We start from the raw sequence: 9,651 nt of genomic DNA, 5'->3' as shown, positions 1-9,651 counted from the left end.
TCTCACCTGTGTGGTACAGCATGCGTCTTCTCACCTGTGTGGTACAGTATATGTCCTCTCACCATTGTGGTACAGCATGCGTCCTCTCACCTGTGTGGTACAGGATGTGTTCTCTCACCTGTGTGGTATAGCATGTGTCCTCTCACCTGTGTGGTACAGCATGCGTCCTCTCACCTGTGTGGTACAGGATGTGTCCTCTCACCTGTGTGGTACAGTATATGTCCTCTCACCATTGTGGTACAGCATGCGTCCTCTCACCATTGTGGTACAGGATGTGCCCTCTCACCTGTGTGGTACAGCATGCGTCCTCTCACCTGTGTGGTACAGCATGCGTCCTCTCACCGGTGGTACAGGATGTGTCATTTCACATCTGTGGTACAGGATGTCCTCTCACTTGTGTGGTACAGGATGTATCCTCTCACCTGTGCCACAATATGTGTGCTCTTACCTGTGTGGTACAATATGTGAGCTCTCACCTGTGTGATACACTATATGTCCTCCCACCTGTGTGGTACAGAATGTGTCCTCTCACCATTGTGGTACAGCATGCGTCCTCTCACCTGTGTGGTACAGGATGTGTCCTCTCACCTGTGTGGTACAGCATGCGTCCTCTCACCATTGTGGTACAGCATGCGTCCTCTCACCTGTGTGATACAGGATGTGTCCTCTCACCTGTGGTACAGCATGCGTCCTCTCACCTGTGTGGTACAGCATGCGTCCTCTCATCTGTGTGGTACAGGATGTGTCCTCTCACCTGTGTGGTACAGTATATGTCCTCTCACCATTGTGGTACAGCATGTGTCCTCTCACCTGTGGTACAGCATGCGTCCTCTCACCATTGTGGTACAGGATGTGTCCTCTCACCTGTGTGGTACAGCATGCGTCCTCTCACCTGTATGGTACAGCATGCGTCCTCTCACATCTGTGGTACAGGATGTCCTCTCACTTGTGTGGTACAGGATGTATCCTCTCACCTGTGCCACAATATGTGTGCTCTTACCTGTGTGGTACAATATGTGAGCTCTCACCTGTGTGATACACTATATGTCCTCCCACCTGTGTGGTACAGAATGTGTCCTCTCACCTTTTTGGTACAGAAAGTGTCCTCCCATCTGTGTGGTACTGGATGTGTCCTCTCACCTGTGTGGTAGAGAATGTGTCCTCTCACCTTTGTGGAGTAGAGAGTCTTCCCACCTGTGTGATACAGAATGTGCCCTCTCACCTGTGTGATACAGTATGTGTCCTGTCACCCATGTGATACAGTATGTGTCCTCCCACCTATGTGGTAGAGTGTGTCCTGTCACCCGTGTGGTACAGTTTGTGTCCTCCCACCTGAGTGGCACAATACATGCTCTCCCATTTGTTTAGTACAATATGTAAGCTCTCACCTGTGTGGTACAGTATGTGTCCTGTCACCTGTGTGGTACAGGATGTGTCCTGTCACCCGTGTGGTACAGTATGTGTCCTGTCACCGTTGTGATACAGTATGTGTCCTCCCACTAGTGTGGCACTATATGTGCTCTCCCATCTGTTTGGTTCAATATGTGAGCTTTCACCTATGTGTTACAGTATGTGTCCTCAAACCTGTGTGTTACAGTATGTGTCCTCAAACCTGTGTGGTACAGCATGTATCCTGTCACCCATGTGGTACAGTATGTGTCCTGTCACCTGTGTGGTACAGTATGTGTCCTGCCACCCATGTGATACAGTATGTGTCCTCCCACGTGTGGTACAGTATGTGTCCTCCCACGTGTGTGGCACAATATGTGCTCTCCCATCTGTTTGGTACAATATGTGAGCTTTCCCCTGTGTGTTACAGTATGTGTCCTCCTACCTGTGTGTTACAGTATGTGCCCTGTCACCCGTGTGATACAGTATGTGCCCTGTCACCTGTGTGGTACAGTATGTGCCCTGTCACCTGTGTGGTACAGTATGTGTCCTGTCACCTGTGTGGTACAGTATGTGTCCTGCCACCCATGTGATACAGTATGTGTCCTCCCACGTGTGGTACAGTATGTGTCCTCCCACGTGTGTGGCACAGTATGTGCTCTCCCATCTGTTTGGTACAATATGTGAGCTTTCCCCTGTGTGTTACAGTATGTGTCCTCCTACCTGTGTGTTACAGTATGTGCCCTGTCACCCGTGTGATACAGTATGTGCCCTGTCACCTGTGTGGTACAGTATGTGTCCTGTCACCTGTGTGGTACAGTATGTGTCCTGCCACCCATGTGATACAGTATGTGTCCTCCCACGTGTGGTACAGTATGTGTCCTCCCACGTGTGTGGCACAGTATGTGCTCTCCCATCTGTTTGGTACAATATGTGAGCTTTCCCCTGTGTGTTACAGTATGTGTCCTCCTACCTGTGTGTTACAGTATGTGCCCTGTCACCCGTGTGATACAGTATGTGCCCTGTCACCTGTGTGGTACAGTATGTGCCCTGTCACCTGTGTGGTACAGTATGTGTCCTGTCACCTGTGTGGTACAGTATGTGTCCTGCCACCCATGTGATACAGTATGTGTCCTCCCACGTGTGGTACAGTATGTGTCCTCCCACGTGTGGCACAGTATGTGCTCTCCCATCTGTTTGGTACAATATGTGAGCTTTCCCCTGTGTGTTACAGTATGTGTCCTCCTACCTGTGTGTTACAGTATGTGTCCTGTCACCCGTGTGATACAGTATGTGCCCTGTCACCTGTGCGGCACAATACGTGTCCTCCTATCTGTTTGGTACAATATGTGAGCTCTCACCTGTGTGGTACAGTATGTCCCACCTGTGTGGTTTAGAGATTTTTGTAGATTTTTTTGATCTACAACGTGAATGTGGTGCCTTTCTCTCATGTTTTTTTCAGCCAGTGGAAAGAAAGTATTTTGGCAGGCATTAGCATGGGTTTACAAGGGTGGAAATGTTTGTTGCAGTACATATATTAATGAACATATGTTGCCTTGTTGTTTCATTTGGCATGTTTTTGTCATCATATAAGTGGAAGATGGATGTTTTTGGTATTTTGGGCTAAATTCACTTCCCCCTTACATTCCACAACCCCAGGATCCCAGATAATTGGTGACCAATCAGATTTGAGTTAACACCACCTCTCACGTTCCCTTTTCCTTGACTGATGAATGTAATATCTGAGCTTTCCAGCCTGCGTGTGGTGTGATTCATGATTCAGCAAGCATGTCCTGTAAACTGCCTGCCAGAGCACATATATCCTTGACCTTGTGTGGAGCAGTAAGTGGCTTATACTTGCACTGGCTATGTGGGTCACATGTTCGTCACTGCCTTGTGACCAGTCAGCTGTTGTCACACAATCGTCACTGTTTTGTGACCAGGTGGCAGCTGTCACATGGTTGTCATTGCGTTGTGGGCAGATCTCAGTTATCACAATGTTGCTGCTGCATTGTGAGCAGATCCCATGTATCACAATATCACCACTGCATTGTGAGCAGATCACAGTTGTCACACGATTTTCACAGCGTTGTGAGCAGATCCCAGCTGTCACATGGTCATCTCTGTGTTGTGAGCAGAGCCCAGTTGTCACACGATTTTCACAGCATTGTGAGCAGATCCCAGCTGTCACATGGTCATCTCTGTGTTGTGAGCAGAGCCCAGTTGTCACACGATTTTCACAGCGTTGTGAGCAGATCCCAACTGTCACATGGTCATCACTGCGTTGTGAGCAGAGCCCAGTTGTCACACGATTTTCACAGCGTTGTGAGCAGATCCCAGCTGTCACATGGTCATCACTGCGTTGTGAGCAGAGCCCAGTTGTCACACGATTTTCACAGCGTTGTGAGCAAATCCCAGCTGTCACATGGTCATTACTGTGTTGTGAGCAGAGCCCAGTTGTCACACGATTTTCACAGCATTGTGAGCAGATCCCAGCTGTCACATGGTCATCTCTGTGTTGTGAGCAGAGCCCAGTTGTCACACGATTTTCACAGCGTTGTGAGCAGATCCCAACTGTCACATGGTCATCACTGCGTTGTGAGCAGAGCCCAGTTGTCACACGATTTTCACAGCGTTGTGAGCAGATCCCAGCTGTCACATGGTCATCACTGCGTTGTGAGCAGAGCCCAGTTGTCACACGATTGTCACAGCGTTGTGAGCAAATCCCAGCTGTCACATGGTCATTACTGTGTTGTGAGCAGAGCCCATGTATCACAATATCACCACTGCATTGTGAGCAGATCACAGTTGTCACACGATTTTCACAGCATTGTAAGCAGATCCCAACTGTCACATGGTCATCTCTGTGTTGTGAGCAGATCCCAGTTGTCACACGATTGTCACAGCGTTGTGAGCAGATCCCAGCTGTCACATGGTCATCACTGTGTTGTGAGCAATCCCAGTTGTCACACGATTTTCACAGCGTTGTGAGCAGATCCCAGCTGTCACATGGTCATCACTGTGTTGTGAGCAGAGCGCATGTATCACAATATCACCACTGCATTGTGAGCAGATCACAGTTGTCACACGATTTTCACAGCGTTGTGAGCAGATCCCAACTGTCACATGGTCATCTCTGTGTTGTGAGCAGATCCCAGTTGTCACACGATTGTCACAGCGTTGTGAGCAGATCCCAGCTGTCACATGGTCATCACTGTGTTGTGAGCAGATCCCAGTTGTCACACGATTGTCACAGCATTGTGAGCAGATCCCAACTGTCACATGGTCATCACTGTGTTGTGAGCAGAGCCCAGTTGTCACACAATTGTCACAGCATTGTGAGCAGATCCCAACTGTCACATGGTCATCACTGTGTTGTGAGCAGATCCCAGTTGTCACACGATTGTCACAGCGTTGTGAGCAGATTACGGCTGTCACATGGTCATCACTGCGTTGTGAGCAATCCCAGTTGTCACACGATTTTCACAGCGTTGTGAGCAGATCCCAGTTGTCACATGGTCATCACTGTGTTGTGAGCAGAGCCCAGTTGTCACACGATTTTCACAGCATTGTGAGCAGATCCCAACTGTCACATGGTCATCACTGTGTTGTGAGCAGATCCCAGTTGTCACACGATTTTCACAGCATTGTGAGCAGATCCCAACTGTCACATGGTCATCACTGTGTTGCGAGCAGATCCCAGTTGTCACATGATTGTCACAGCGTTGTGAGCAGATTACGGCTGTCACATGGTCATCACTGCGTTGTGAGCAATCCCAGTTGTCACACGATTGTCACAGCGTTGTGAGCAGATCCCAGCTGTCACATGGTCATCACTGTGTTGTGAGCAGAGCCCATGTATCACAATATCACCACTGCATTGTGAGCAGATCACAGTTGTCACACGATTTTCACAGCGTTGTGAGCAGATCCCAACTGTCACATGGTCATCTCTGTGTTGTGAGCAGATCCCAGTTGTCACACGATTGTCACAGCGTTGTGAGCAGATCCCAGCTGTCACATGGTCATCACTGTGTTGTGAGCAGATCCCAGTTGTCACACGATTTTCACAGCATTGTGAGCAGATCCCAACTGTCACATGGTCATCACTGTGTTGCGAGCAGAGCCCAGTTGTCACACGATTTTCACAGCGTTGTGAGCAGATCCCAACTGTCACATGGTCATCACTGTGTTGTGAGCAGATCCCGGTTGTCACACGATTTTCACAGCATTGTGAGCAGATCCCAACTGTCACATGGTCATCACTGTGTTGTGAGCAGATCCCATGTATCACAATATCACCACTGCATTGTGAGCAGATCCCAGTTGTCACACGATTTTCACAGCGTTGTGAGCAGATTACGGCTGTCACATGGTCATCACTGCGTTGTGAGCAATCCCAGTTGTCACACGATTGTCACAGCGTTGTGAGCAGATCCCAGCTGTCACATGGTCATCACTGTGTTGTGAGCAGAGCCCATGTATCACAATATCACCACTGCATTGTGAGCAGATCACAGTTGTCACACGATTTTCACAGCGTTGTGAGCAGATCCCAACTGTCACATGGTCATCTCTGTGTTGTGAGCAGATCCCAGTTGTCACACGATTGTCACAGCATTGTGAGCAGATCCCAGCTGTCACATGGTCATCACTGTGTTGTGAGCAGAGCCCAGTTGTCACACGCTTTTCACAGCGTTGTGAGCAGATCCCAACTGTCACATGGTCATCACTGCATTTTTAGCAGATCACACTTGTCACACGATTATCACAGTGGTCACAGGGTCATCACTGTGTTGTGAGCAGATCCCAGTTATCACCTGGCTGACACTGCATTGTGAGCAGATCCCAGTTGTCACACGATTGTCACAGCGTTGTGAGCAGATTACGGCTGTCACATGGTCATCACTGTGTTGTGAGCAGATCCCAGTTGTCACACGATTGTCACAGCGTTGTGAGCAGATCCCAGCTGTCACATGGTCATCACTGTGTTGTGAGCAGATCCCATGTATCACAATATCACCACTGCATTGTGAGCAGATCCCAGTTGTCACACGATTGTCACAGCGTTGTGAGCAGATTACGGCTGTCACACGGTCATCACTGTGTTGTGAGCAGATCCCAGTTGTCACACGATTGTCACAGCGTTGTGAGCAGATTACGGCTGTCACATGGTCATCACTGTGTTGTGAGCAGATCCCAGTTGTCACACGATTGTCACAGCATTGTGAGCAGATTACGGCTGTCACTTGGTCATCACTGCATTGTGAGCAGAGCCCCGTTATCACAATATTGCTACTGTCACAATATTGCTACTGCATTGCGAGCAGATCCCAGTTGTCACACGACTGTCACAGCATTGTGAGCAGATCCCAGTTATCAGGATATCGCCACTGCGTTGTGAGCAGGTCACAGTTGTCACATGATTGTCACTGCGTTGTGAGGAGCTTCACTCTATTTTCACTCTACATGAGCTTGCCTTCACAAAGTAAAGCGTTAGCCATTGTCATTCCCCCCTAGTGATTGCATCCAGTAACTGCACAATAACACGAAGGGGATGGTCCACCATTGATGCCCTGGGTGCATATGAATGACCTTAAATAACACAGTTCATTTTTAGCTCCTGATGTATTATTGTAGGACTTGCTCGCCTGTGTGTCCATTCATGACTGGTAATCACGGCTAAGATTGATATGAGTCTTGTTTCCTTTCCTCTGTGGATCAGTATTGCTGCTTGTCCACATTTGACTCCTCCCCTTTAAGCTTTTATGTAGTTAACTCATTCCACTCACCTTTATATGATTCGATCTGTTTCACTTGTCCCTCCCATTGTATGCCAGTGGTACCCCTCTAGTCTAAATTTGCCCCTCTACCCTTTATGACTGTCACTTAACGTGACTCTGCTATCCTGCATGTGACAGAACCTTAATGTGACTGCTAAGCTGCATGTGACGGCCCCTGAATGTGTTTCTGCTAACCTGCATGTGATGGCCCCTTAATGTGACTATGCTAACTTGCATGTGACGGCCCCTGAATGTGACTCTGCAAACCTGCGTGTGATGGCCCCTTAATGTGACTCTGTTAACCTGCATGTGACTGCCCCTTAAAATGACTCTGCTAACCTGCATGTGATGGCCCTTTAACGTGACTCTGCTAACCTGCGTGTGACAGCCCCTTAACGTGACTCTGCTTATGACGGCCCCTTAAAGTGACTCTACTAAGCTGCATGTGACTGCCCCTTAACGTGGCTCTGCTGACCTGCTTGTGACGGCCCCTTAATGTGGCTCTGCTAAGCTGCATGTGACTGCCCTCATCTTGTATCTGACTTATTTGCCTTTTCCAAAGTGACCTGTCCTAACTTGTATGACATGGTGCACACTTTTCTGCCTCATCTGTGATTCCCTACATTCTTATGTTGCACATTGACTTTTCTCCTTTCCTTTATGAAGTCATTGTATAGAAAACTCCGTACTCTTGGGGCTGTAAAAGTGTAATATCTCTTTGCTGTCACCCCCTTGACCTATGACAGGGAATGGTGAAAGCTGCCTGGTCACTCGGATTCCAGGTAGCCTTGAGGTCAGATAGGGTGATGGTTTTCCAGACAGGCAAGATTAGAATCTGTCTGGTCAAGGTAATAACATGAGATTGACTTCACTTTGCCTGTCTCTGTCTTACATGGGCCTTTTACACACGGAATACTGGGCTAGGCCCATCCCAATTGTTTTCCTAAGCTTTAAGATTGTGCTACTGTGCATTAGTATTCATACATATTGCATTTGAAATCAGCTGGAGTATACACTGATGTGAAATGTAGTATACCACTGATACACATGTACACAAACATGTAGCACTTGGCTAGTGAATAGAAAAGTGACTGTTGAGCTAACAACGGAGTATTTTTCTCCTAAGTCCTGGACATGTCACAGTACATGTACATACTCCTGTAAGTGTTCCCGTATGTAATATGCCTTGGTAGCTTCTGGACACAAAATTAAACCAGTTTACTACCTTTCTTTTCCAATTTTGATATCTTCACAAAGGTTATGTCAGTTACTGAAAAATCAAGCCAGACAGTACACAGGGTTAAAAATTGCATCACATTGTAATTGTTCATATCATGTATATCTACAACAGGCTCTGGGTATGTGGTTTACTGTGATCCAAAGAGATAAGGAGACTGTGCAGATCAGGTACTTGTCTTTGCTCATCTACATCTATAACAGACCCTAAGGGTTCCATTGAGTATGTGGTTTACTGTGATCCAAAGAGATAAGGAGACTGTGCAGATCAGGTACTTGTCTTTGCTCATCTACATCTATAACAGACCCTGAGGGTTCCATTGAGTATTTGGTTTACTGTGATCCAAAGAGATAAGGAGACTGTGCAGATCAGGTACTTGTCTTTGCTCATCTACATCTATAACAGACCCTGAGGGTTCCATTGAGTATGTGGTTTACTGTGATCCAAAGAGATAAGGAGACTGTGCAGATCAGATGCTTGTCTTTGGTCATCTACATCTATAACAGACCCTGAGGGTTCCATTGAGTATGTGGTTTACTGTGATCCAAAGAGATAAGGAGACTGTGCAGATCAGGTTCTTGTCTTTGCTCATCTACATCTATAACAGACCCTAAGGGTTCCATTGAGTATGTGGTTTACTGTGATCCAAAGAGATAAGGAGACTGTGCAGATCAGGTACTTGTCTTTGCTCATCTACATCTATAACAGACCCTGAGGGTTCCATTGAGTATTTGGTTTACTGTGATCCAAAGAGATAAGGAGACTGTGCAGATCAGATGCTTGTCTTTGCTCATCTACATCTATAACAGACCCTGAGGGTTCCATTGAGTATGTGGTTTACTGTGATCCAAAGAGATAAGGAGACTGTGCAGATCAGATGCTTGTCTTTGGTCATCTACATCTATAACAGACCCTGAGGGTTCCATTGAGTATGTGGTTTACTGTGATCCAAAGAGATAAGGAGACTGTGCAGATCAGGTTCTTGTCTTTGCTCATCTACATCTATAACAGACCCTGAAGGTTCCATTGAGTATGTAGTTTACTGTGATCCAAAGAGATAAGGAGACTGTGCAGATCAGATGCTTGTCTTTGCTCATCTACATCTATAACAGACCCTGAAGGTTCCATTGAGTATGTAGTTTACTGTGATCCAAAGAGATAAGGAGACTGTGCAGATCAGATGCTTGTCTTTGCTCATCTACATCTATAACAGACCCTGAGGGTTCCATTGAGTATGTAGTT

This window comes from Liolophura sinensis, chromosome 1 (genome assembly GCF_032854445.1).
Source record: "Liolophura sinensis isolate JHLJ2023 chromosome 1, CUHK_Ljap_v2, whole genome shotgun sequence".
NCBI lineage: Eukaryota > Metazoa > Mollusca > Polyplacophora > Chitonida > Chitonidae > Liolophura > Liolophura sinensis.
Note: the sequence above shows the minus strand (reverse complement) of the source record.